General features: G+C 42.1%; 1 long non-coding RNA gene across 1 annotated transcript in view; it reads right to left on the reverse strand.

The window, feature by feature from the left end:
• Gm31107 overlaps positions 1-27,190 on the reverse strand; it is a 38,484-nt gene extending 11,294 nt beyond the window's left edge. The window contains exon 1 of the long non-coding RNA XR_383533.4: positions 24,981-27,190. This is a non-coding gene — a long non-coding RNA (predicted gene, 31107). The remainder of the gene's footprint in view (positions 1-24,980) is intronic.
• Between the last annotated feature and the right edge of the window lie 188 nt (positions 27,191-27,378).

The raw sequence follows: 27,378 nt of genomic DNA on the forward strand, positions 1-27,378 counted from the left end.
ACCCAGTTAACATACTGGTATAATGAGGTAAGAAAGGAAGCAGACAGTGTGTGGAGACAGCATCCGCCTGTGAAAAGACTAAAGTAACATTGTCCTGTTCTGACTCCATTTTGTATCTGCTCAGACAGTTCTCAGCCCTTTACCCAATGCGCACCTCTACCTTGGTGATTTCATGACCTTGACCGTGGTCCACATGTATTAACCAATAATTGGCAAGTTATGTCCAAAATAACTGCTCTGCTCTGCCTGGAAGGAATATTTCAAAGTTACTCCAACTCTCACCTGAGTTTGATGTATCTTTATGGTTTTTACCTTTAAAAAAGTGTATATCTGAGCTAGGACACCAAGAGACTTCTTGGCGTCTCAAGTCTACTCTTGGAGATCAAGGAAAAGAACTTAAAATTTTTAATTGGCTTAATCAGTGTGCATAGTTTTCTCTTTCTTTTTCCTTTTCTTTTCTTTCCTTTTGTTTTTGTTTGTTTGTTTGTTTTGTTTTGTTTTTGAGACAGGTTTCTCTGTGTAGTCCTGTTGGTCCTGGGGATTTCTCACAGCTTGGGCTGGCCTCGAACTCACCACTGCACCTGTTTCTCCTCCTGAATGCAGCCAGTGTGGGTTTCCATAACTATCTGGAATGGATCATTACACCCTAGTGTGGAAGAGAAATGGACCATTTCTCACTGTGGGTCAGCACACAGCTCCGTCGCTCACTCGGTGCACCTGGAGATGTATTGCTTATGAGCCTCCGTCTACTTTGTCTTCCTTCTCACAGATACTTCCTTGCATAGGGCAGTGTGAGGGATTATGCAGCAGGGAGTTGCACAGTCAGGAAAACACCTTTAGCTTTCAATTTAAGCTGTCTGAACGCCTGACATTTTAATCCATCTAAGAGCTCTTTCCTAAGCAAGCCAGCGACAGACAAGCCACTGTCAGCTTCAGGCTGTGAGCTAAGGGGAGAGACACTGCCAAAATAAATGCAGTTGGGTCTTAGAGATTTGGATGTAGGGTCTGGGCAGGGCTGCTAGCGGCAGGGAGCTGTCAGGAAGAAAGCACGGGGGGGGGGGGCCGGGGGGGGGGGGGGGGTGCGGGGGCGGGGATAGGGTTCTGAATTGTGAGGCTGACTTTTTTTTTTTTCCTCAGCAATTTGCCTATTCCCTGATGTGTACTTCCACTGTTTCAGTGAGTCTGAGTTTTAGGAGCAAAATAATGAAGAGCTCTCAGGTCCGCAGTTTATGGAATTAGAAGGAACTAGGGGAAGCTGGTTCGCGGTGTAAGAAAAACAGGGGGCCGGGATTACTGCAGTTTCCTTCTTTTAAAACAATAAGCATAAAGGCATCACTGTTAGTGATTCATTGGTGCGGATCCTACAGCCATTACTTGCCCAGTCCTCGAGGGTCTTGTAATGTCACCCTGCTGGCTAGAATAATACATTCGTGACCCATAGAGGTCTTAAATTGTACGATAATTCTTTCCTTTAAAACGCACAGGTTATGGGTAGGGTAGAAAGCCCAGGATGCAAACTCAATGCATAACGCAGCCACTAACTAAGGCTGCTTCGATTTGGTTTGGACTGGAAATACGGTTAAATTCAAAGGGCATTTGATGTGAGTGTGTGTTTCAAAAGTAGAATAGGGATCTCACAGCAACTAAGCATGGAAGTTTCCAGAAAGAGTATTAAGAGATGCACATGGTGTGTCATTGAATGCCGTTCCCAGCCCCCACATATGGCAGCTCGCAGCTACCTGCAACTCCAGTTCCAGGGACTCCAACTCCCTCTTCTGGCCTCCGTGGGCACTTGCACTTACATGCACACCCCCGCCCCCAAGATATACAAATACACAGAAAGTTAAAAATAATTAGTTTTATTCTGAACCTATTCAAAAGCGCAAAGAGAAGAATTACGAAGTTGTCCTCTGACCTCCACATGTGTTATAGTGCGCGTACGATCACAGCACACTTATGTTATGCATATACAGACTTACATCACACACAAGCACAATGAGTAAGGCCTACAAGAAAAGAACAATGGTTAAGAAATTAAAAGACAAAATAATGGGGCTGGAGGGACGGTTCCGTGGTTAGAAGCACTTGTTCTTGCAGAGGACCTAGGTTAGGTTCCTGGCACCCACCTGATGGTTCACAATGCTCTGTAACTACAATTGCAGGGGATCTGATGCCCACTCCTGAACTCTGAGGGCATAAGGCACGCATATGGTGTGTATAGATGCATACAGGTAAACACTCATATACATCAAATAAAAAATAAAAGTGAAAAGACAAAATAAATGTTGTAGCTCACTATAATCAGACAATGATCAGTTAAAACAGTGCCAACCATGTAACAGAGCTTTAAATATGACTGCACTCAACACTGATGGGGTTTGGGGGCTTTCACACTGCTGGAGACCATATGAACTTAAACACTGTCCCTGTGCATGGAATAAGCTCTGTGAATACTGCCTAAGGAAATGCTACAACATGGACGAACACTAGGTCTGTGTTTTGCCTTATGTGTGTTAATAAGAAATCTGGAATCTATTTTCTCAGTCGACTAGATGTTATACAAGTTCACACTTTGAAAAGAATACTAAATAACCTCTCAAGTGAATTGTGGATATTTAATGACTTGAAAACATCATATACATATACACATACATATGCACTGCATATAGACATATACATACACATTATATAAACCACACACACACACACACACACATATATAACATTACATTAAAATCAGGATGAATGATTAGAGTATGATCCCACTTTAGATAAAAATCTTATATAATGTATAATATGCAATGAAATAATATAAACATATAATATTCAATTAAAAGTTTTTTATATACATTTTTCTCATTTTCCTTATAGATTTCCCCCCTATATTAGACATGCGATATTTCCAGAAGTTCTATGTAGATGAGGAGGATCTTGACTTGCTGACACTCCTGCCTCCACCTCCCTTGTCCTAGGATTAGAATTGTGTGCCACTACCTGGATTTACACTGAGCTGGGAAGCAAAGGCAGAGCCTAGCACGCGAGGTGAGCCCTGTGTCAGCTGAGCGAAATCCCCAGGGCTGGACACAGGCAGGCCAGCAGACATTTGCAGATAGGTGACCCCCCAAAACAACCCAGGATATTTTGTGTATTCTGGGTTTTCACTAGGGCGTTTGCTACCCAAGAAGATTGGTGGCATCTCCATGTAGAGAGCTCTGCTGCGGACAGCTCCATCCTGCACACAGGACAGGCCGTCCGCTGTCACTGAAGCTGCAACACGCAGGCTTCTATGATTAGGTTCTCTGTGGTTTCCTCACTTTCTGTTTGCTTCATGGACAATTTGTCCCACAGACTGCATATACAGAAAGGCTTGAGATATCACTGAATGTCCAAAAATGTGGCAAAGACCACGTGCTGGAACATGGACTATACAAAACGCATTTCTGTAAGTGATGCAAAAATCCCATGTTGTACCATTTCCTGAGAACCACCCTTGCAACCCTTGGGTAGAAAACATATTATCCATGAAGGAAGGGGAGGGGATACAGTATCCATCTCTCCTCTTTCTCCCCAAACCCTCAGTTTCGATATCACATGGATGGATGGAAACAGCAGGGGCTCAGCTGTAATTACCTTATAAATAATGAATAAGGCACTATTATTATTACTTAAAAAAATCCCATTTTGGAACGAATCTCTTGATAGTAGATGAAGCTTAATTTAGCCAAATAACCATTCTGCATTAGCTAATGTGGTCCATTATTTTTAGGCTCAACAGATATTTCCAGATGTACTGTGACAGGGGTGATTTATCACTGTTCTGGGGGGCCACCGTCATGGCATGCCAGGGCTGTATTCCGGGTTTATTACTGGTTTCCACAGAGACACCTGGCTAAATTAGTTTAGTAGTGCATTATCCATAGGCTCTTTTGTTGGAGAAGACATGCAAGTCTGTCCGGTGTTGTCTGCATTTGCAGAGTTCAGACTTTACATTAATCCCCCTTTAAAATACGTCTGCTATGAAGTTATAAAGCCATTGGAAGCAACTAGGTGAAAGATAAGAGTCTTTAGCTTTGCATATCTTCCTTGTTGATTTTAATGTGCTTGTATTCAAAGACAGCCTGCCAAAATAATGTGATCACTTCTGAGTGAAGAATTATTAAAATTATGCTTCCTCCCCCCCTTCCTGGCTATATTTCTATGTTTTCTGCTGTAGAAATATGTTAACTATTATATCCAGGAAAGAAATGGTTTCAATAATACATGTCATTTTGAGGTCCTTGCCCTTCCTCTCAGAATGCATTAACTCACTTCCATGGTATGCAGAGAGATCTCAGTATGGTGACCCCGGTCCTGCATATCATCAAAAATAATTGACTAAAAATGTAATTCTTGGAGCTTAATTACGTCTACCCTGGCAGCTGCAGCTCCCAGTGGAGAAAGCACCTAGTCGTCTACCCTAAGCAGTCTTTAAGGCTGGTTCTGACAGGACTAGGAATCCATTGGGTGTGCACGTTACCAGAAGACACAGAGCATACTGGAATCTAAGCAGGTGACACAGAGGTGCCTCATGGTTCTAGTGTTACTCTGAAGATGGTGCATCCCTATTCTGAAAACTCCCACCCTGCTCCGTCTCAAAGACGGAGTCCTTAGAAGCATCTCTCCGGACTCGAGAATGCACTAGACAGCCTCCAGCTCCCTTTGCTCAGACTGTACAGGATGCTTGCTGTGTGGGCATTCAAAACAAACAAATTTGAGACAGGCTCTCATGTAGTCCAGGGTAGCCTCAAATTCACAACGTAGCTAAGGATGACTTTGAACTTGTACATCTCCTTGCCTCCATCTCCTGAGAGCCGAGATGTCGGGCTTGAGTCACCATGTGCCATAGTGGCTCTGGGATTGAACTCAGGGCTTCATACAAACTACCCAAGGCCTCTACTGACCGAACATCTCCAGCTCCCATGTAAACCATTTATCAGTCAGTAGCTCCAGAAACAGACTCAAGGCTGTCAGACCTGGCCACGGTGTCTGGAGTATAGCTCTGGCCTCCAGGGGTAAAGATGCTCTGCTCTTTTTGTTACCATCTTAACTAATGGAATTCCATGACAGCCTGGGCTTCTTATCACATTGTATATAGACTCCCCAAACTTCTGTAGACTTGTCTCTATCCTTGAAGACTGTTTGTTACTGGACCTGCCGTGGTCATCTCTGTGTGGCTCAGAGCCTTGGTTTCTGTTTTCTTTCAGACTCATCAGTCTGTTAATATCAGTCTTCTAAGGGAGTTCTCCTTTCTTTTACCCATAAAAAATGTCTTTATCCCTTGACATTTCTTCATAAAAATGGCACCTTACCAGCAGCCCCCAGTATCACCTTCTCTCTAAATTACTAACCTAGAAGGTGAAAATGTACCATCTTCCAAACTAGCGCCGATGTTCAACTTAATGACAGGATCTGTTTGTGTATGTGAGTGTGTGTGTGTGTGTGTGTGTGTGTGTGTGTGTGAGTATGTGAGGAATGTGTATGAGTGTGTGTGAGTGTCTGAGAGTATTGTGTGAATGTGTGAGTTTGTGTGTGTGTGTGTTTGTTTATGTGAGGAATGTGTGTGAGTGTGAGAGTGTATGAGTGTGTATGAGTATGTGTGTGAGGAATGTGTGTGAGTATATGAGTGTGTGTGAGTGCATAAGTGTCTGAGTTTGTGTGTGTGTATGAATATGTGAGGAATATGTGTGAGTGTGTGGGAGTGTATGAGTGTGTATAAGTGTGAGTACATGTGTGAGTATGTGTGTGTAAGTGTGTGTGTGAGTGTGAGGTGTGTGTGTGTGTTTGTGTAGGCAGTGGGTTTGTGAGCTTTTGTCGTTTCCTGGTCTGTACTTGTGTCACTTTGCCAAGTTCCTTTTGTAGTGAAATATGTCTATTCTGCAGAAATAAATGGTGAATGTTCTATAATACAAAAGCCCAAACCTTCTTAACTTGATGCAATGTCTAAGTGTATCTGGAAGAGCAATACTTGAAGAAGACTAGAAGCATTTTGGAAAAGAAAAACAGTGATAGGCACTTAACCACAGAGAATGCTCAAGTCCGACGGAGGAGATTATGTGACGTACAGGCATGAAGTCACTTGGACAGGATGTTCTGTTGTACGATAAAAATGTGAAGTAGTACAACCAAGAACGGATTACTCAGTGATTGGTATTGGGATACCAATCAGTAGCCATAGGCCATTGCTGTATTATATTTTCAAAACAGAAAACTTGAAAACTTAGGAAATTTTCAAAAATTCAAAACTTAGAAAAATTTCAAAATTAGGAATCAAAAGTTCTAGAAGAAAATCTAGATAAACATTGATGGGCACCTTCCTTTTTTTTTTTTTTTTTTTTTTTTTTTTTTTTTTTTTTTTTTTTTGAGACAGGGTTTCTCTGTATAGCCCTGGCTGTCCTGGAACTCACTTTGTAGACCAGGCTGGCCTCGAACTCAGAAATCCGCCTGCCTCTGCCTCCTGAGTGCTGGGATTAAAGGTGTGCACCACCACTGCCCGCTAAATTTTAAGGCTAATCTCACACAGAAAGCAGTGTGTCCAAGTCCAGGACAGATTTAAAGCTGCTTTAGGAAAAATATCACCTGGGGTGAAGGTGAAAGGCCAACTTGTCACAAGTGAACATAGATCTGCAAAATAATTTTAAGAACTGAATGTGAGGGGCCGGGAAATGGCCCAGGGTGGGGCTAAGGGTGCCTCCTCTTCTTTGGGAACTTGGGTTAGGTTTTCAGCCCACATACTGGGCAGCTCATAAATGGCTATAACTCCAGTTCCAGGAGATCTGAAACCCTCTTCCACCTCCATGGGCACCTACATATATGTGGTACACGCATATGCATTCAGGTGCATACTTATACATAAAATAATAAATAACTTAATCCAAAACACTTAAATTAAATGTGATTTTTAAAAAAACCCTCTAACACATCAGTAAGAGGAAACCAAAACCCAGAAAAAAAATGACAAAGGATCAACATTGCTTAAATACACAGAAGCAGGAATCTCTTAATAAAATTATTAACAAACTAAATCTAGTAACACAGAAAGGGTCATATGCTGAAAGAAAGAAGGATTTATACATTGTAGAAATAAGACAGAGGGCGAATTAATGAATTCAGTTCAATAAAAAATTTAGGAAAATCTAATGCCATTTAATAGCAAAACCCAACAAAACAAAACAAAACAAAACAAAACAAAACAAAACTCTAAAACCAAAAGCAAAACAAGAAAAATCATGGGAGAACTAAGATTTTACTCAAGAAAATGAAAGTTTAAGGACATCCAGAAGCAGACACAATATCATCTTGTTCTCAGAAGAGAAGTGTAGGCTCAGGATGTGAGTGAGTGAAATTTGGATCCTGGGGTGGATGTGAGGCTCTGTTGTGACTGGGGGAGGGAAAGGGACAACCGGAGAAACAGGGGGCAGAGAAGCAGGGGTTGCTTGGAGAGCCAAGCTGAAGGGGGTGCTCCCTCGGTGGGTCAGGAGAGGGCCCTGGACTACACCTGGGAGGAAGAGGGGAGGAATTCTGAGGACAGGAAAGTTTATAGACTGTTATAGAAAGTTTATAGTTTATTTATAGAATGGAAAGTTTCAGAGCTGAGAGGTTGGGGCTCGGGGTGGGGACAGAAGCTGGACCAGTGTTGAGCTAAAGAGTAAGGCAGATCACGAAGTGTTTCATTTGAACATGCTACCCATAACTGAGAGCGGCTAGAGAAAAAGCCTCTACAACATGGTTCATACTCTCCCAGCTTTTAAGCGTTTACTCAATTTCTGCTCTTCCAAGGAGCGCCCACACCTCTTCCACAGAGCCCCTTTCTCTGGTGGCATGCTTTCCAGCTTTAACTTTCCTTTACACTTGCCCACAAAACATTTCAAACTCATACATTTTTTGATTAATTGCACATAGGTAGATTTTATAAGATTTATATTCTGTACCTTCAAATTCTAGAAAGTCCTCTTGAGAAGGCCAGGCACTATCATGTGGCCATTGTACAATTCCCAGTGGCTGAGCAAGACTTAGCCACTGGTGAGTGTTTAATAGATACATGTCCATTGGGCATCTACTACAAAGTAACGCTTCTTCACGCCCCACCCCGACCCCCACTGGCCCACTGAACCTCGCTCAGGAATCTTCCAGGCCAGGCGTCCCACAGTGCTCCTCGCCTTCCAGGGATGCCTGTATTTCTCCTACCAATGCTGAACATGTCTTCTTGACACCTTTTTAGGTCCTCCAACCCCAAGTTCTCAATTCTGCAAATTCCTTTAACTCACTGACTCTTTTTCTACACTGTGTTCAGACTTGATAATATAATTACATACCATAAATCCCTTATAAGTAAAGTTCCAGGAGAGTGATGGGGATACTTTGTTAATAGGCGTGGTCTCATGGATGCTCAGGGGAGGTTATTTGGAGTAAAAGAAGATCCAGGGACTCACTCCTGAAGCACCATGCAATTTAAATCTTTGGCTACAAGCATTTATTTTTAAAAGGATGCTTCACATTCTCACTACATTGGACTCTCTCTCTGCATCCTTGACCCTTTCCCCTCATTAGGATTAAAATGACAGCCAAAAATGACAGGAGAGATGGCCCAGTGATTAAGAACACTTGCTGCTCTTACAGAGGACCCTGGTTCAGTCCCTGTCACCCACACAGAAGGCTCACAACTGCTTATAACTCCAATTCCAAGAGATTTAATTCCTCTTTCGGCCTCTGTGAGGATTTCACACACATGGTGCACACGCATATCCATAGACACACAAACACAAGTACAGATAATAAATCTTCATTATAATGTGTCACTGGGGCTATAGAAGTTGCCTCAGTGGTTGCAAGGTTAAGAGTACCAGTTGCTCTTGCAGAGAACCTGGGTTCAATTCCCAGCAGCCACATGGTGATTCGCAACCATCCCATCCAGGGGATCTGATATCCTCTCCTGACCTCTGTGGTACCGGGCATACACGTATGGTACATGCAGGCAAAACACTCACACACATAAAATAAATCAAAAGAATCAGTCAAGGGCTGGACTTGAGATGCAGGGGAGGAGCTATGTCTAGGATAAGGATGAGAATTCCTAGAGCAGCAAGTGGTAGCTGTAGTCAGCCATCCCCACTCAATAGCACACCACTGAGCACTGATCTCAGCATGTGAGGTACTGGTTTAACCCACTGGTGGAGCATGTGACACAATGATGCTGTGCTCATACTTATCACATAGTGGGGTCCCTCCCTGGGTGTTAGAGGGTAGCTTTGAACATTGTATGAAATGGACACTCTGTGCTACATATTGTACTGTTGAAGGGGACATTATGGTCAACCTCACTTACAAACCTAGAGACAAAAGCTTGAAGTAGCTTCCTGTCCTAATCCAGCCCAAGGCATGTAAGGGGAAGTGGGACAGGCTGACACTGAGTCTGGCCAGCTGCCTGCAGAGCTCTCCTGACTTCTCATCTGCAGTCTACAGGCCCTGCTGTGAAATGCTCTAGACAGGGGAGGGTGGGTCAGGGTTGGGAGGGTGTCTGGTCATTGGCTTCTCTCAGCTTGGCAGAGAAGAGGGAAAGTGCATTACATATAGAAGTCTGTCAAAATTCTGTTTCTAACCTAATGCTTCAGTGGTCTGATTTTTTTATTGTACGCTTACATCTGCATTTTTGGAAATTCCAATTGATCTTTCACACCATAATTAGTTCAAGTGACAGCTTTCATGTTTTAAGGCACTAAATGGAAGAAATACGCCAAGGTTCTTGCTAATCATCTTTCCCTCAGGGATCACGGGAGCTTTTGTGAGCGAAGTATACTGGATTGCTCACTTTTCTAACTCTTTTTTTTTATTTAAAGAAATGGAAACTCTTTAAGCAGACCATAGGAAAGAAAGGTCAAATCTCACACCCCTGAAGACTACAGTCAAAAAGTTATTGCATATTTAAAAAATCTCCAAAGACTGGATTTTTAACCCAAAGAAATGATAAATGTCTAGAGAAATAGACCTTCTAGCTGGTTTGATCATTAGTGCGTATTGAAATGTCCCATTGCAACCCATAGACATGTGTCAATTAAGCTACATTTAAAAAGTGCTACAGTTAACATATATTTGGTCCACATTTTCATAGTAGAAAAATTTGAGTGCTTCCAATGCAAAGGATTGTAAATATTTATATAATGGAACCTTATACCAAGCTACGTAAGTACATATCAGTAATATGTGTGTCAGTCATCAGTAGTGCTAACAAGAGGATGATGGGAAGGCTTTAACAAGAGCATGATTGGAAGGCTATCATAGGCAGGTGTTGGCTGAGTCTTCATTCCCATATCTGGGTATTTTCCAATACTCTAAAAACATTCTCTCTTTCCTCCAAATTACTCATCCCTTCCATCCCCAGGCCTTTGAATGTGTAACTTTTTAAAATTTGAAACACCTTCCTACATTGACCTGGCCATTCACAGACTAAGACTCAGTGTCTCCTGGCCTCTAGAGATAGGCAGAGTTACTGCAGCCTGCTGGTGACTTCGGTGTCATAGACCACACAGAGTTCTGTCCTTGTCACCTTGACTATGCTCCTTGACTTCAGGGCACATCTATTTGTCATCTGTTCAATGAGGCTACGAGAAGAGACTTTACACAAGGTGGCAGTCGGGACTAAATGGCACAGCCATACCCACTGGAAATGCCCAAAGTCAGGAAGTCAGCACAGTTGCTTGATACAGTTCTGGAAAAGCTGAGCCGTGTGCTGTGACTGCCGTCACGTTGTCTCTCAGTTTTAGGTTTTGGTCTCTGCGTGTTGCTTTCTTAGGGACTTTCTTCATTATGATTCATTTCATGTCCTTTCCTAAGAAAATTATGTCTAAGTTTTTTGTTGTTGTTGTTTGTTTGTTTGTTTTTTTTAAAAAGTCCTAAACTTACCCTTCTGTTTTTAGGGAAGTTACTTTCTCTGGTCCTATCTGGAAGTATTCTTATGCCTTGGAGATCGTGATAAGCACAGATAATTACGTAGATGCTAGGAATTTCTTCATGACACCATGACCCTGGGGATCTTCCTTCAAACACTATAACTGGAACAGGGTAAACTTAAGAGATAGTTGACAAACTCCAACTGGCCGGGAGACTTGGTAATAGATTCAAGGCCTCTTTTTACAATGCACTTAGAACTCTCTAAAAATGTAGCTTAAAGATAGAGGATCATACAGGGTCTTCCCCCCGCCCCCCGCCTCGGAGGACTGGAACTTAGTAAATGAGATAGATTTACAAAATAAAATTTCCTACTTAATAGTGTAGGTGTCAAAAGGATATAAATAAAAAGAGTTAGTATTTGTTATTCATAAAGGACCAATTCAGATGTTTTCTGTTTTTCTGGAGTGCTTTAAAACTGCCCCTACTGCCAGCCTGCAACCAGGCTGTGATAGAATGAATGTGTTTGCTTTGGTGGAGACATTCCTTAGATTCTTTGAATTGGAGTTATAGGGCTGATAATAAAGGTAAAATCTGTTCTACTTGCACTTTCTAACAGTGACTGAACATGTAACCCCACACATATGATGAAAAATCAAACACATGTCCAGAGACAAAATGGTATAATCTATACTTCTTGGATAATGACGAGTCTGTCTGTGTTCTGTGGAACCTGGATAAATAAAGAAGCAACCTGACTGCTAGTCAGTCAGAGCTGCAAGATTCCCCTGACCACTACGCCTGACTCACCTCCCTCTCTGACTCTCTGACCCTGTCAACTGCTCGGGCAAGTCCCCAGCACCTGAATAATTCATAGGAGAATTTTTACCAAATTGGGAAGTAGGCACTTGGTGGATGCCGGCTGTTAGGACCTTAGATGCCTCCCCTGCTCCTCTCATGCCCACCCTCAATCTGGGTAACAATTCCACTGTCAAGGCTACCACTGCACCTGCCACCTGAAAGGCTGGCATCCTTTTACAGTTTCCTTTATTTTGATTGTAAACCCTTCAAGGGCAAGAGCGTCTTCACGTTAAATGCCTGGTGCAGGACCTGGCACACAGTAGGCTTTCAATAAATAAATGAAAGGAGAAAGCAGGTTATGAAGTGCCTCCATTCCTCTGCTCGTTGCCTGCGACAGACCACAGTCTCAGTGAAATCCTGTGAGAAAGACATGACAGAAACATATAACTCAGGATAGAATCAGGCATGTGCTCTTCAGCGCTTATCAACAGAATTTGGCTGTTGTGGCCGATGTGTTGATCTGCAAGACCCTTCTGATAGAAAGGCCGAGGAGAATGGGTTTAAAGGACCCTGCTGTGCCTTGGGCAGAAAAGTACTAAATATCCCAAACATCTCTTTCCTGGCTCTTACAATGGAGTAGGTCAACGTACTTGTTAGGACAGCCTAGTGCCAAGTTCATTGTGTCTGCTCACCCTATGGCAGCCCTTATTCCAGAGACGAAACTGTAGCCTTCAGTCCATCACAACAGCTGCAGAGTGCATCATGATCTTTGTGGAACACTGTCCCCTGAACAGGGCATGGCTTTTCTTTTGTTTGTTTGGCTTGCTTTGGTTTGTTTTTTTCACATTGCCTGCAGCTGTGACTACCTCCAGGAGAACTGCACAAGACCAGGTCCACTATTGTTCCGTAAGGGTGGAATCTCATGAGGCCGCATTTCTCTGAGGATTTATAGGCAATTCTGGGAGTGAGGAAGACATTTTCGTCAGTGGTATGGCCGCTCAAAAGCTGCCTGCTCTACAGTAAATAATCCTAATTAAACTCCTTTGATTTACCAAGCTAGACTTGGGTGGGATCGTTTTGTTTCTTTGGTTTGTTGTTGTTGCCCTACAGACAAGCCCGTGAGTGAGTGTGAGACTTGATCTGTGTCGTAGACACTTTGCTGTGAAGTGAGGGGGAACAGGCTTTCTCATGGTCTCCCCCTTCCCATCTCTCATCTGAATTCATTCCAAGCATGGGTGGGGCCACCCGCACCACAAGTTCACCTCCTCCCAACAGTTCAAGTCAGACCAGTCACAGGCAGTTTCCTCTCGGCATCTCCAGTTCAGCCCTCCCTTTGTCCTCAAATGGTTCTACAGATTAAATACGGAACTGAACCATTCGAGCAGATCCAAGAATAAAAACAAGCCACGGTGATGTGATGTGATATTATGGAGATGTCCCTCAGGTCCTAAGAGACGAGAACTTTTTCTGGATCTGCAGCCAGGGTTAGTAAGCAACCATGTAGTCGCTGGGAATTGAACTCAGGACCCCTGTGTCATCTCTCCAGCCCTGCAGCCAGGGTTAGTGATACACCTTATGGCCACTTAAGACTTAGAACTGATCTCCCACTGAGCCCACCTGTTTAATCTGTCTTTAAGAGAACAATGTAACAATCAACCTTACTTGTCTTGGAGTTCCTATGAATCAACATTTACAACCCAAGCTAATGTGTAGCTGCAATCTTAAATTATGTGCTAGTCCACACTTTTGCCCCAGAGTAATGCATGTGTTCTGATAGTCATTTGCAGACTCAGTAAGTGACTGAAAGCAGTCTCTTATAAATTAGTATCCACTATAGATATTGAACAAAACATATGGCTATTGCTGGATAAACAATGGCTTTTGTAGTACTGTGCTCTTGGTGTCTAAGTCCCTATTCACAGTGTAAGAAAGGAGGTTTAGAAGGTGGCGTACAGGTGGCTAGGAAGGAGAAAAATCTCCAAGGCAAAAGGACTCATTAGTGTCACAGGCTTAACTGCCCTCTGCCTTTCCCTTCAAACATTTCATGTATTGAAATAAAACCAAGCCTGAGATGTAAATAGTAAAGAGTACATCTCACAAGGGCTCCCAGTGGATTTTGTAAATTATGGAGAAAGTATATTTTGTTTTGTTTATTTGTTTGTTTGTTTTTGCTAAGGCAGTATGCCCCCAAAATTGACACATAAATTAACTAACTCCCCAATGAGAAGATTATTTTTACATCAAAATTAATTAGAAGCATCGTGAAGTCTGATCCATATTAGCAGTACCAGAAAAAGACAGAACTTTGACCTGTATCTTTTACATTGTTATAAAATCCTCCTAAAATCCGATATAGTAACAGCCAAGCTGGTGAGCCTTCCGAGAGAAGCTAGGTGGCTCTCTCCCTTACTGTGTAAACAGAACACCTAGGCTTCTACAAATGACAGCTTTGTTTTGCTGGGTGCTCTTCCAGGAACTCTGCTTTTTGAGAGAGAGTAGGTGTTTCTGGAAGTCTTCAACACAGTCTTTACAATCTAGGGGCCGAACTCATACTGCACTGTACAGCTTTCACCACTAGAGGGTGATCTTGCGGCACTCGGGAACAAGTTAGGCTTTCCGGTAATGATGAAAGTGCTTTATCCAAAAGCATAAAAATAATCCTTTAAAAAATCCAGCTAATTACTTGGCTATTTTCTAAAACAAAACAAAATAAAAAACCTGAGTAATTAATTCATTTGTTCATTTATGGAGGGTGTGCATGCTTAGGTGTGAGTGTGGTCGGAGGAATATTTGTGGGGGTCAAGAGAGTCAATTTTTTCCTTTCAAGTTGGGTCACATGAAGCTAACTCAGCTCTACCCAATGTGCCATCTCACCAGCCCTTGACTAGTTAATACATATCATGTGATATAAGCAGGGAGCTCTACACAAATTAATCCTGTGCATTGTTCCCTGTATTCTGGAAACTGAGACAGAAGACTCTCTTGAGTGGAGAAATTTGAGGCTATCTTGGGCAGCATAGTGAGATCTTGTCTCAAAAAATAAACACAATATAAAGTAAAATAAATTACATCTCCATAACCCAATAGCTCCAAGCCAAGACATTCCAGACTAGTGCTTCCTAAACCACGCAGAGCCACGGTCAGAGCCGTACATGGCCAGCCTGGACCATCTGTGACGGGTTTGACAGAATCCAGACCTTAGATGCTAATATCCTACTTCTCACAAGTTTGCTCAGACTCTCAGCGTTTCAAACTCTCCAGCATTTAGCTTGCTTTCTTTCAGCCTCCCTGCGTGCGAGCTGGGCATATGTGTTTCTGCTTACAGATTAGAAAAGGAAGACAGCTGGCTGGGACCGTCCAGTTAGTTATGGGGTTGAAAGCCCTGGCCCTTTGTATCTCCCACAACTACCCGCGTGGTTGTCTGCATTGCGGAAATAACGTTTTGGCAATCCATTGATTGACAGGCGAGGACACCGAAGGGCAGGCTAAAACCAGGAAAAGCAGAGTACATGGAAGGACTTCTAAAAGTGATGGAAATAAGCTGTGTGTGGATGTGTATACCTTTAATCCAAGCACAAGAGAGGCAGGGGTAGGCAGACCTCTGTGGGCTCAAGGCCATACATTGCGGATGTACAAGTTTTCAGGAGAGCCAAGGCTATATAGTGAGACTCTGTTACATTTATCAACATCTAAAATGTTCCACTAACTCTTGATATTGTTTCGCTATTTTCTTAAAACCAGTGACTCTATCCTGAGGGAAGGTTCTTTAAGACCCAGGGAGTGAATGAACCTTAACAAAACTCTAGAAGTAAATAGATCTCACTAGTCTCAGAAGGCTGAAAACTACATAATCTTACCCGGGGTTATACGAGCAGTGACCATGGCTGGGGAGAGGACTTGGGTTCTCAGCCAGGGGAGCCACATGCATGGCATGTAGGGAACTCTGCAGCTTTTGTTGAGTTGTCGCTCACACTGGTGACACAGCTGACTTTAAGTCACCCATGCTCCAGTTGTGTGAGATGAGGACCTGGAGAGTTCTACTGTATGGCTCTGTGAACAGGCTTTACACAGGACTGTATACTTGAAAATGGCAGAAATAGGGAGCTGGAGAGATGGCGCGGTGCTTAAGAACGCTGGCTGCTTTTGCAGAGGACCAGGGTTCAGTACCCACATGAGAGCGAGCTTACAACCTGTAACTCCAGTCCCAGGGGGCTCTGACAACCTCTCTGACGTCTGTGGGTACTGCATGTATGTGGTGCACGTCTGCGCATACAGGTAAGCAAAATGTCCATGCATGTAAAACAGTAAAAAGCGGTTGACATAGTAAATTGTCATAGGTTTTCTGCTGTAATTTAAAATTTTAAAGAGAAGACACAGATAAGCAGGAAGGGAAAAGGAAAAACATACGGACAAAAACCCAACAAAACCAGAAACAACAACAACAAAAAACCCCAAAACTCCAAAACAAAAGCCAATAAAACCAAACCATACAAACAACAACAAAACAAAAACATGAGAAAGTTTACCAATGCCAACCACTTTATGCTGATAAAGTTGAAAATTTCTAATATGTGATTGCTTGTAAAAATATGGGCACTGCTACAAGATAGCAGAGAGGACCTAATGGCACTACATCCATGAAGATAGTTTCCAGTAGTTCAAATTCATACAATACAAAACCACATGCCTGGATGATTTCAGAAACAAATTTAGTCAAACACAAGAAACCAATAGCCCAGTGTTCTAGAAATCCTACTAGAAATTACGGCATTACAGAACTCAGCTGTTTTCAGTTAATGAGATCAGTACAACCTGACCCAATGGCCAGGCAGGGGCTTTAGGAAAAAGGAGAGGCTAGCCTCACTGTATGGATGAATATACTTGCAAAACTTCAAATAGACAAGGTTCATGGAGGAAGAATTAATCATAGATTTAGATCTATGCTTGTGTCTATCCACCTATCTTTCTACTACCTGTCTATGTCGATTATCTAGCTCTATCTGTCTGTCTATCATCTATCTGTCTGTCTATCTATCTATCTATCTATCTATCTATCTATCTATCTATCTATCTATCTATCTATCTTCTACTTACCAAAGCACAGGATGTTAACTGTCATTCAACATTAGAAAATATGCAAATACAATCCATGAGATTTAAAGAGTTAAAAGGGACAGATTTGTGATGTTAAAGAAAAGTTATCACACAAAATTAATTCATAATAAATTCATAGTAAATTTTTTTAGCGAACTAGGAATAGAAGAAACCTTCCTTTCTTCTTTACATTGCTCTCTGTTGATGCTGGGGATTGAACCTAGGGCGTCCTGGAAGCCAGAGTCCATCAGAAGATAATGTTTTTCAACCTGACAAATCTGATACCCTCAAACTTACAGAAAACCTGTGTTATGTAAAAACTTTAGAAAATTCTTTTAAGTTGGGAAAGAAATGGAAAGGCATGACATCAGAGTTTAGAATTGTGCGTAAAATGAGATGAAGAATTGTAAAATTTAAGGATTTGAAAGAATGCATTATTATTATTATTATTATCCACAAGCCTATGTTGTGTATTCACATTACCTGTAGAGATGAGTTTCAATAACACACGAGAGAAGGAGTAACATGGGAGTCAGTCTGCTGCTTGCCTCTGGGCCAGGGAGGCAGGAAAGGAATGGAGGACAGCTACACTGAAGACTTCCATTATGCCTATGCGTTTTTAAGATTCCAACTAAATTTTATGAAACGTTAAGATTTGGCAACCAAGGAAAGGTTATATGGGGTTTATTGTAAAATCTTTATTGTTTTCTACAAACTTCAATTAAGAAATAATCTTTGCAGTGAGCTGGCCAGGTCTGCCTCGAAGCTTCTCGATGAAGATGCATTTTATTTTTATCAATCTACTTGGGACTTTTGAGGTAGGGTCTTGCTTTGTAGTCTTGGATGGTTTTAACTTGTGTGATCCTCCTGCCTCAGATTCCTGAGTGCTAGAGTTACAAGCATGAGTCGTATTCCCTGACTGCTACTCATTCTGGAAAGTACCATTACCATCATTTCATCCTGAAGGAACCAGTCTGGAGAATAAGTATGACCTTAAGACGCAGACACCTCTGGGGAAAATGTACATGAAGATCTATGTGTACATGTATATATCTCAGACCTATGAAAAATGTGCGTGGCAGATGGGAAACACTTTATAAGGAAATTTTCAATATTTTGAGAAATAATAATAAGATAATACGGCTGTTTGATTTAACATAGAAATATTTATCATGTGTATTGAGATGCTATCAAAATGAAAATTAAGAAGCAAAAAATATATTCTTCACAAGTGCTTGCGGGGCAGGAGCGAGAACACACAAATGTGGCACATTCATGAAAGCTGTGGAGGAGAGGGTTTGACCCAAGGAGAAAAACACAGAGAGGAAAAAGGCTCATGGTTCCTGTAGGGAGTGCAGAAGGAGCTGCCTAGATGCCGATGGATAGGAAGTACTCTGTGGACAGAGGGCAGGAACACAAGACAGGTTGTGAGGGGTGCAGGAGGGGGCTCCGGGGTGATCAGGGGCTTCTAGGAGCATCCCTATCCCCCCTCCCTTACCATCTCACCAGAACGACTGCCATTTGGACATGTGCATCATTCTCTCTCCTCCACACCACCCCTCTGTGTAAGGACCGAGAGGGAAAGGACCTCAGTTTCCTTGAGAAACTGACTGAACTGTGCCAGAAGGACTACAGATGTGGGTAATAGAGCCTCGAGATCAAGTCAGCTCGATTTTGCCATTTGGTGGCAGAGGTGATGGGTGGCATAGAACCAAGCACAAAGACCTGAGTTCAAATTCTCAGCACCTGCCTGGTCACCTAAGAGCCTATAACCCTGGTGCTGTGGAGGACGGTGGGGATAGGCTGACTGCTGAGGGTAACCAGCCACCAGCTCAGTTCCAGACTCAATGAGAGATGCGGTCTCAAGGGAATAAGTCAGAGAATGACAGTGCAGGACACTGGAATCCTTCCTTAGCTTTTGTGCAATACACACACACACACACACACACACACACACACACACACACACACACACACACACACACACTATCTGGGACATCTGCATCATAAGAAATGAGAAGGTTATTTTTGCCTTAACTAAAATTCATACCCTGACATTCTAGACTTGTAGTAACGGTGCCAAGTTGTTTCTTTGGAAAGTGGTTAGTCACAAAGTTGGATCTCACATTCATGGATTATCCCCCTTTTTAGGGAAGACCTGGATGTCTGTCCCACCCCTTCCCGCACTGTGAAGACACAACATAAATGACAGAAGTCTACAATTAAGTCTTTCCCTCTAAACCAAATCCACTGGTCTGTGATGCTCTAATTCCCATGAACGGTAAGGAGCAGTACTCTTATTCTTGTTAACACCCTGAATTCACAGCATTTGTTATAGAAGTCTTAATGATCTAATGTGCTAACGCCATAGAACAAGAGCCAGATGTATGATACTATTAGAATCTATTAGAATATATCTATATAAATTAGAAAATACAAATGATCGAAAAGCACCAGGAGATGAATTGCTGTATAACAGCTATATATCTGGTGACAGCTTCAATGTAATAGAAAGGCAACCAAAAGCTTAGGAAATACACTGGAAAGTGTTTTAGCACCTTTACTGAGAAGTAAATTGTATTTGACAAGATACATTTACTCTAGTAAATTACATGACTTTGAATATTTCCATACAATTGTGCACCCACCCAAGTAATGGGATTTTGGGAAATTTCAACACTCAAAAGTTACCTTGTGAGGGCATTTCCTCCCCATGTTCCCTCTTCCCTTCAGTTTAAGCGCACAGTTCCAAATTATGTTTCCAGAAACAAATGACAAACCCAATTGTCATTCTTTTGTGAAAGTTCATCTTGTAAGAGGATGTTTTTTAAGGGTAGCCATGTTGCATTTTGATTGTGAGCGCTGTTTCTAAATAAATGTCATGTGGCTCCAGACAGCGGATGATTTATTAAACAAGATGGACTCCACAGATGTGGAAGGAGTGCAGTCATCAGGTTCTGCAGTCCAACTGACTGGTAACTGTGTGAAGAGGAGCTCGTGACCTTCCTGCTCATACAGCAGGCTGGTATTCTGAAAGAACGTACCCCACTGGGTATGCGCGTGCCTGTAAACCCAGCCTTGATGCAGGAGGATGCTGAGTTCAAGAGCAGCACAGGCTACATATTAATTAATTAATTAGTTAATTAATTAATTAGAAAAATGAGACTACAACAGACTACTTGAGTCTTGGAGATCCCTTAGCATTCTTTGTGTCTGTGAACAAATGAGAAATTGTTCCAGGCTCCCTAGGGACGGTCCAATTTTTGCATGTGGTTATCGACACAGCTAGATCTAGAGTCAATGCCTGAGCCCTGTCTGCTATCATTTCAGTTGCATACTGCAGCTTCCCCAAACTTTGAAACAGACATTGGGAAAAGGTGATAAAACTGTGATATATACACATGAAGCAGTCACAATAAAACTTACCTTTTTGAATAATGAACACACACTAAAGAGCAAAACAAAACAAACAAACAACAAAAACCAAACAAAATACCCAGACTTTAAAACCGATCTACAGAGAAACAGCAAATCTACAAAACACAGTTGTCAGGAGAACATGACAATGCATTTATCTGACTTAGGTGATTTTCTTTCCCGATTCTGCCGACTCCAATCGCTGTGCAGGCTGTGTTACCATGGTGACAACTACAGATTATTCTCCTGTCCTCTCTATAAACCTCAGACTTCAGGGTCTACAAGTCCCTAGACATTGATCTCAGACTCTTCATTTCTATTTTTCAAAAGAATATCAATCCATAAATCTTAGGAAGATATAAAGAGAGAGAGAGGGGGGGGGTAAGATGAGGGAGTTCTTCAAATTCTCACACTGGGTTTAGATGAGACATGCGCATAGATGCCAGCCAGGGTGCTTTAATCTGTAACCCTGAAGCCACAATAAGAAAAGAATATGCTTTTCTTCCCTTCTTTATAACTAATCCATGAATTAAAAAAATAGGTGGGTGCATAAGTTCATTGTATTATGGGAGGGGGTCTGATTTGATAGATAAAATATGGCCAATCATCCGGCTATTTATGATTCAGCCCCATCTGGCAGGAAGGACAAATTTATGCAACAGTTCCAACTAGTAATTCTTCCCTCAAATGCCTGGTTCTGCAGGTTTCTGCCCGGAGGCTGCTGGGTATTCACATCTGGATTAGGCACAAGCAAGCCGTACTCTTCCAGACCCTCACTACGATCACCGAGAGACAGCACGGCTCACTGGCCCTGTCTGTTGCGTATTTTCTACCCTTTTACTTCTTTTGAATCACAGAATATCAGGTTGTCTGAGCATCGGGGAGGCCAAGCATGGTCAAGGCCAGCTCAGAGGTGGAGTGAACCTTGTGAAACATTCTTGCCTCATCCCTGGGGTAGCCCTTCTGTCTTTGAAACGGAGCCAGGCCATCACTTTCTACAGCTGCCGCCTGTCCATGTCGTTCACAGCAGACAGCCGTGGCCCTTACTTAAGCCATCTTTCTAAATTTCTCTTTGGAAACCGAATTGGAAGTCAATTTTAATTTGGATGACTTCTAAAGTAAATCCTAATCATCGTAATGGGCAAAACATTTTTTTTCTTTTTTCTTTTTGGCAAGAGGCAAAAGGGGCCACTTTGAAAATTGAAATACCTCAGGCCTGTTCAGAAGTGCATCTGTTATGCTAACATGATTTAGTGGCTCTGTTATTAAATTTGTAGGATAAAGTGAAACTGAAAGATGCATGGGGTTTGTGTGTGTGTGTGTGTGTGTGTGTGTGTCTTCTTTTTCCTTCTGGATAATATAATAATAAAAAGGGAATTGCTAGTTAGCAAGCAGGCATCCAGCCTGTATCTGAAGAGAGATCTCCAAAACAATATTGTTCTTATAATTTTTTCAGTGGTGGCTATCTACGTTACATAGCTACGTTAAGGATGATATATTTATTCGTATATGGTTTAAACATTCTTGACCCTGAATATTTAAGCTTTAAAAACAACCCCAGACTATATATTTAAACTTTGTAGTGTGTGTGTGTGTGTGTGTGTATGTGTGTGTGTGTGTGTGTGTGTGTATGTGTGTGTGTGTGTGTGTGTGTGTGTGTGTGTGTGTGTGTGTGTGTGTGTGTGTAAGAGATCTTACTGGTATAATAATTCCCCAGAACATTCTTGTGCTTTGGCCATAACAGGGAGTGTGAAAATTTAGACAGAGTATGACCTAGCTGAGTGACCTTGGTCAGTATTCCTAAACTCTCTGAACATCATCAATTCCTTAATTGTAAAATGAAAATAATTCTCCTCTCTGTGAAGACCTAAGGACAGAGATGTATCAGGTTCTTTAGACACGGTGTTTAGACACTTGTCTGCGTGCCAGCTACCACATCTCTAAGATGAGAATGACTCCGGGATTCAAGTCCTTGGGATTCTGTGGTGATGAAGTGAAATTATCCAAGAGAATCGCTTTGCATAGTGCTTGGCCCATAGACATTATTAATAAGCAGTATTGATTAGACAAAGTATCTTAAAACAAGTTCTCCTTTCTCCTTTCCCCCTGGGATATCCTCCGAGGATAATTCTTACATGATTATGAGTTCATTCCCCGTCAACCCTTCTGGGTGGAGTGTCAGGGCTTATCTGCTAATGTTTCTTCTATGACTACTTCCTCTCCTTTTGCTTTTTTGTTGGGTGACTAACATTTTCCAGGAGTGCCTAAGAAAGAGGATGAGCTTAAACCAGTACCCGTCAATTCCCAGAAATTTTTTTTATGGTTGGGATAAAACACCCCAAAATAAACCGTTAGGGTGTTCTCCTGAAGATCTGAATTCATCCTGCACACCCCCAGATTAACTGGTTGAAATGAATGCAGATGATATCCCAATCGGATGGCACTGAGGCTTTGCAGAAGCAAGCAAACTCCAGTCTGCAAGGATCATCGTTGTCCCCACCGCTGCCTTGGTTCTGACTACTGTGTGGCCACCCACTTCATCCCACAGGGATTACCCAATGCTCACTTTTGAGTGTATTTAGCATCCTCTCTCCCACCCATTAATCACAGATACAGATCAGAGGTATAACAGCTCATCCATGCCTCTTCCCTCGATACTGGTCTTTTAACAGTTAAGTCCAGCAAAGAGAGTGGAGTTCTTATATTTAAGCAGTAACACATCAGAGAGAGTCACTAAGTAAGAGGCCACAAGAGTTCCCTATCTTTGTTTATTTGATTATATTTTATTTAGACAGGTTTGTATGGTACAGACTAGAATATCCTGGCATTCTCACTGTAGTGCAGGCTAGCTTCAAACACTAGTTACTCAATAGCTCAGTCTCTCAGTCACAGACATGCACCATTACACTTAGAAGCTCCTTTGTCCTTTCAGAATCACAATGACATACAAACATAAGAGACAATAAGATGTAGAGGAAGAGCCCCAAAGATCACTCGGACAAGAAACCTGGGTGATAGGCCCGGCTTCATTGCCTATACTTGTCTGAGTATAGACATCTCCTTACTCCTTCAGACCTCTTTTCAGCATCTTTTGAGGACCAAACACCTGCAGCATCAGCTCCTGCCTCATAGAACGGCTGTGGAGAGTCAGTACCCTAGCTCAGGCACGCCAGCTTCTCACCAAAACGTCTCTACAGTTACCGATCCGAAGCAGGATGCTGCAGACTCACATGGAGAAAAAATTAAAATTTAGGAGAATAAAGCCATAAAAAGCATAAAACCAAAAAAAAAATTTTTTTTAAACCATCGGTGTTCTCATGTGTCTCTAGAAATTTCTTGTGTATTCCTCTTAGAAGTGGTGTCCGGTGGCTGCAGTATGGTGACAGATGAGAAGGGATACTCCACAACACAGGAGAGATAGCCAAGCAGATAAAGGTTAAAGTCCCTAAGCAGACAAAGAAGCAGATAGAAGACTTGCCTGGCAATCATATAAATTATAGGTCCCTGTAGCCAGTAAAATAGCTTCTAAGAACCAACTCTAGGGGTACTCAGCCTCAGATACCCTGAACCAGACATCTATTCTCCAATTTGACCCGATGTTGGGAGGTTTTTGAATTATTTCCTCAGGTTTGAATGGACTAAAAATATTTAAAGAGGAGATTTAAAGAAAATGAATTACAGTTACAGCTTAGGCTTTACAAAAGAAAAGTCTCAGTATAAATAGCTTTTAGTGCTTTTTAAAGTCAATACAAAATCAATATGAAAGAGGCAGCAATGTAAGACTGAGTTGGAAAAAAAATCAATATGAAAGAGGCAGCAATGTAAGACTGAGTTGGAAAAAAATTAATGCAACTTGAGGCTAGGATAACTGGAATATAACACCATACACACATCTCTAGAACAGGAAAGCGTCCACTACTTAGAGCTGCCGAGGTTTAAGTATAATGCCTATAAAGGATGAAGCACGGGGCCAGCTACACAATCACCGGCTCTGGGATGCTGTCAACCTTTCCTCCCACACATTGCCTCAATTACTGCTTGTACCAGACTCCTCCTCATGATAACTCTTAGGATTTTCATTCTTTGAAATTTCATGTAAATAAGATTTTTTTTCTGTTTCTTTGTTCTTAAAAAATAATGTCTGATACTTTTGTTTTATACTATATTCATTTTTAGAATTATTAATATAAATGTGGGCATATATACATAGATTTATCTATTTATTTGGACACAAGTAAATTCAATAAAATGCATGGCATCCTGACAAAGGCAAACCCCAAATGCATAGTCTAAACTGCTCTAGAAATAATCATATCACCATGCAGAAAGTTCCTGTGTCATCCCCACCCTCAGAGAAACAGCCACGGACTGCTGCAGTTTTCCTTGCACGGGTTAATTTGCCTGTTGTAGAATTTCATGGAAATGGAAACAGAGAGTGTGTAATCCTTTATCAAAGTTTTCTTGCGGTCAGCCCGGCTTTCTATTTTTTTGATGTTCATTTTTGTTGTGTTTCAGTTTCGGCTTCTTTAGATCATGTTCAACTCTCTCTCAGTCCCTTTGAAGACTGTGGCTGGCCTGCGACTCTCCACACCCACTAAGGCACATGCATGGATTTCTGCACGTTCTGAGCTTTTTGTTGACATTTTGTGACTCAATGGGTGCCTGAAGATACGAGTTATTTAATCAATCAAGAAGCATTTAGCCACGACTTTTCTAACACAGAGACGGTGCCTTAATGTTTAACTTACCAAAGAACCTGATAGACACATGGTTTTCGGAAGCCGGCAGGCCTGCAGTGTCTTCAGAGTCCCGGGATCCGCCCCTTTGCTCCTCGGCGGCATCTGCTGCCATCTTGCAGTAAGAGCTGGTGAGGGAGTGAACTGCTGCCCTGGCTGGGCTCCAGCAGGGCTGTGAGGGCGCCAGCCTCAGGCTCTGTCTCTGGCAGGTGGAAATGCTTGTCCTCTATCTTTGAAAGCATTATGCCTCACATTCCCCCGATTGATTTATTAAGGCACAGTAAAGGTCAGCAAAGACATCCAGGTGCGGCACGGATAGTGGTGTAGCCGGTTACGACCTGGATTGCAGAAGCAGCATGTATTTCTTTGCAGTCAGGAAAAGTGCAACGGAACAAACGGGGTTATAACTGTCAGGTCTGACCTGCAGCAGTGACCTGCCTGAAGTGCTGTCCACAGCAGAGCCTCTGACTCTTACTGGTGACTGTGATGGAGGGTGAGGCACCCTAGAGCAGGCCTCTGGGGAAAAAAGACATTGCCTCGGCTACTTCCACGGAACAAGCCTTTAGGGGTCTGGCCCCATCACCATCATTTCTGCTCAGACAGCACCAAGCTCCTGTTCCAGCGGTGAACGTGCTCTGAATGGAAACGAGCATCTCATCTTTAATGCATCCAAGTGTCACCCGCCCTTCTGCTGCAACCTGAAGTCTATACAGTCCTGCGGCACATTCGTGATGCATCACTTTCAGAATGCAGGGCTTGGAATCGGATGCCCTTTACGTTAAACGGCATGTTTTCTTTTAAGCATGTCCCTAGATAGGAGGGAGAGTCAACTGTGAGTCTAGTTATGAGTAGGGCTCCAGTTATATAAAGAAATTAAGAAAAGATATCCATAGCGTCAACAAGTGTACCCTCAAGATGACATTATGCTCATATTTCTTTTGAAAAAGTTAAAAATATTTGGCAAATACGGTACACTTCAATTCTGGGCTGCTTGCTTTGATCTGTTTTCCCTTTATCTGTTGCAGAGATTTTAAAGGTAATCTTAAGGAAATCTATTTACAAAGAAGGAGAGAGTGAGGGAGAGAATGATGGGAAGGATGAAGAGGAGTGTAAGCCCAGGAAATTGGAAGTCAGGGTGTGGTTACTGCAGTTTGGGGCCTGAGCTACGTTTTGGCTAAACAACTTCTGAAAAGGTTAAGCTACAAATGGGTGGGAGGCTCTGTCTGAAAAGTAGTTACATCCTTATGTTACTGGTCATGTATCATTTTCACTGGGAAACTCCATTTCATTTTGTATCGGGATGTTTAGGGAAACTTAACCATCATACAGTGCATTGTCTCTGCTAGTTGTCCAAAGACAACATTCTCAGTTTCTGCCTTACAATATAGATCAGTCCATCAACGTGGACTGATGTTACCCAATCAGGAAGTGTTTGCGGCACGGCACGCCTGGGAGATTCTGCATCCTGCAGCACGCTTATCAAATTTCACAAAGGCAGAGAAGATGCAAACACAGATGAGCAGATCAGTGCTCGATTTGGAGGCACACACAGCTTGGGCTTGACGTAGCTGTGTGATTTCAAGTGACCGTTTTCTCCGAATAGCTTGCTCATAGAGATTTTTGTCCTTATTAAATAATAGATAGTAAGTGCCTGTTACTTGGTAGGTATCCCTTCTGTGTTTATTTATTTCCTTCATCTCTCCTTGGATTGATGTATGCACACCAGCACTGATGCCCTTGATGTATCTGTTTGAGGGTGAGGGAGATGGAGACCCACATGCTGTTCTGAGGCAGGACTGTTTGACTGCACTGCTGTTTGGAGGATAATTTGGCTCTCAGAACCATGGACAGAAGCCTACCACTCCCCTTGGCCTGTAAGAATTTCAGCCAATTACTGTGTGTGAACACACACACACACACCCCAAAACAGAAAAACAAACAACAAAACAAAAAACCCTAAACACCAATACAGAAATTGCTGTGCCAAAGGATTTAAAAATAAGTAACAGAAAAGCTATAGTCACCAGGTGGCCACTCGAAGGGTACAGAGTCTATTGTCACTGAAAAAGAAGTGCTATATTTTTAGTGGTCTTAAAACAATTGTACATTGTTATTGTGTAACTGTAATCCAAGTATATTTTGCTTTCAACTGACTGACCTGGAACAGTTCTTTGAAGGAATAGAGAGATGCTGAGGATAATTAAAATAGTGTGAATTTTGTCACCAATTCATATTTATCTTTATTTTTCATTTTATGTATCTATAAATCATGGCTTATTGGAAACTCTCAATTCCATGTTTGTCCTATGATTATAGGAAAATAAGTAGATAAAGATGATAAGGCTTATAGACTTTATTGAGAGAAAGAAGATATACACATACACACATACAGAGACACACAGAGAGACAG

The sequence above is a fragment of the Mus musculus genome, chromosome 14 (assembly GCF_000001635.26).
Source record: "Mus musculus strain C57BL/6J chromosome 14, GRCm38.p6 C57BL/6J".
NCBI classification, from domain to species: Eukaryota; Metazoa; Chordata; class Mammalia; order Rodentia; family Muridae; genus Mus; species Mus musculus.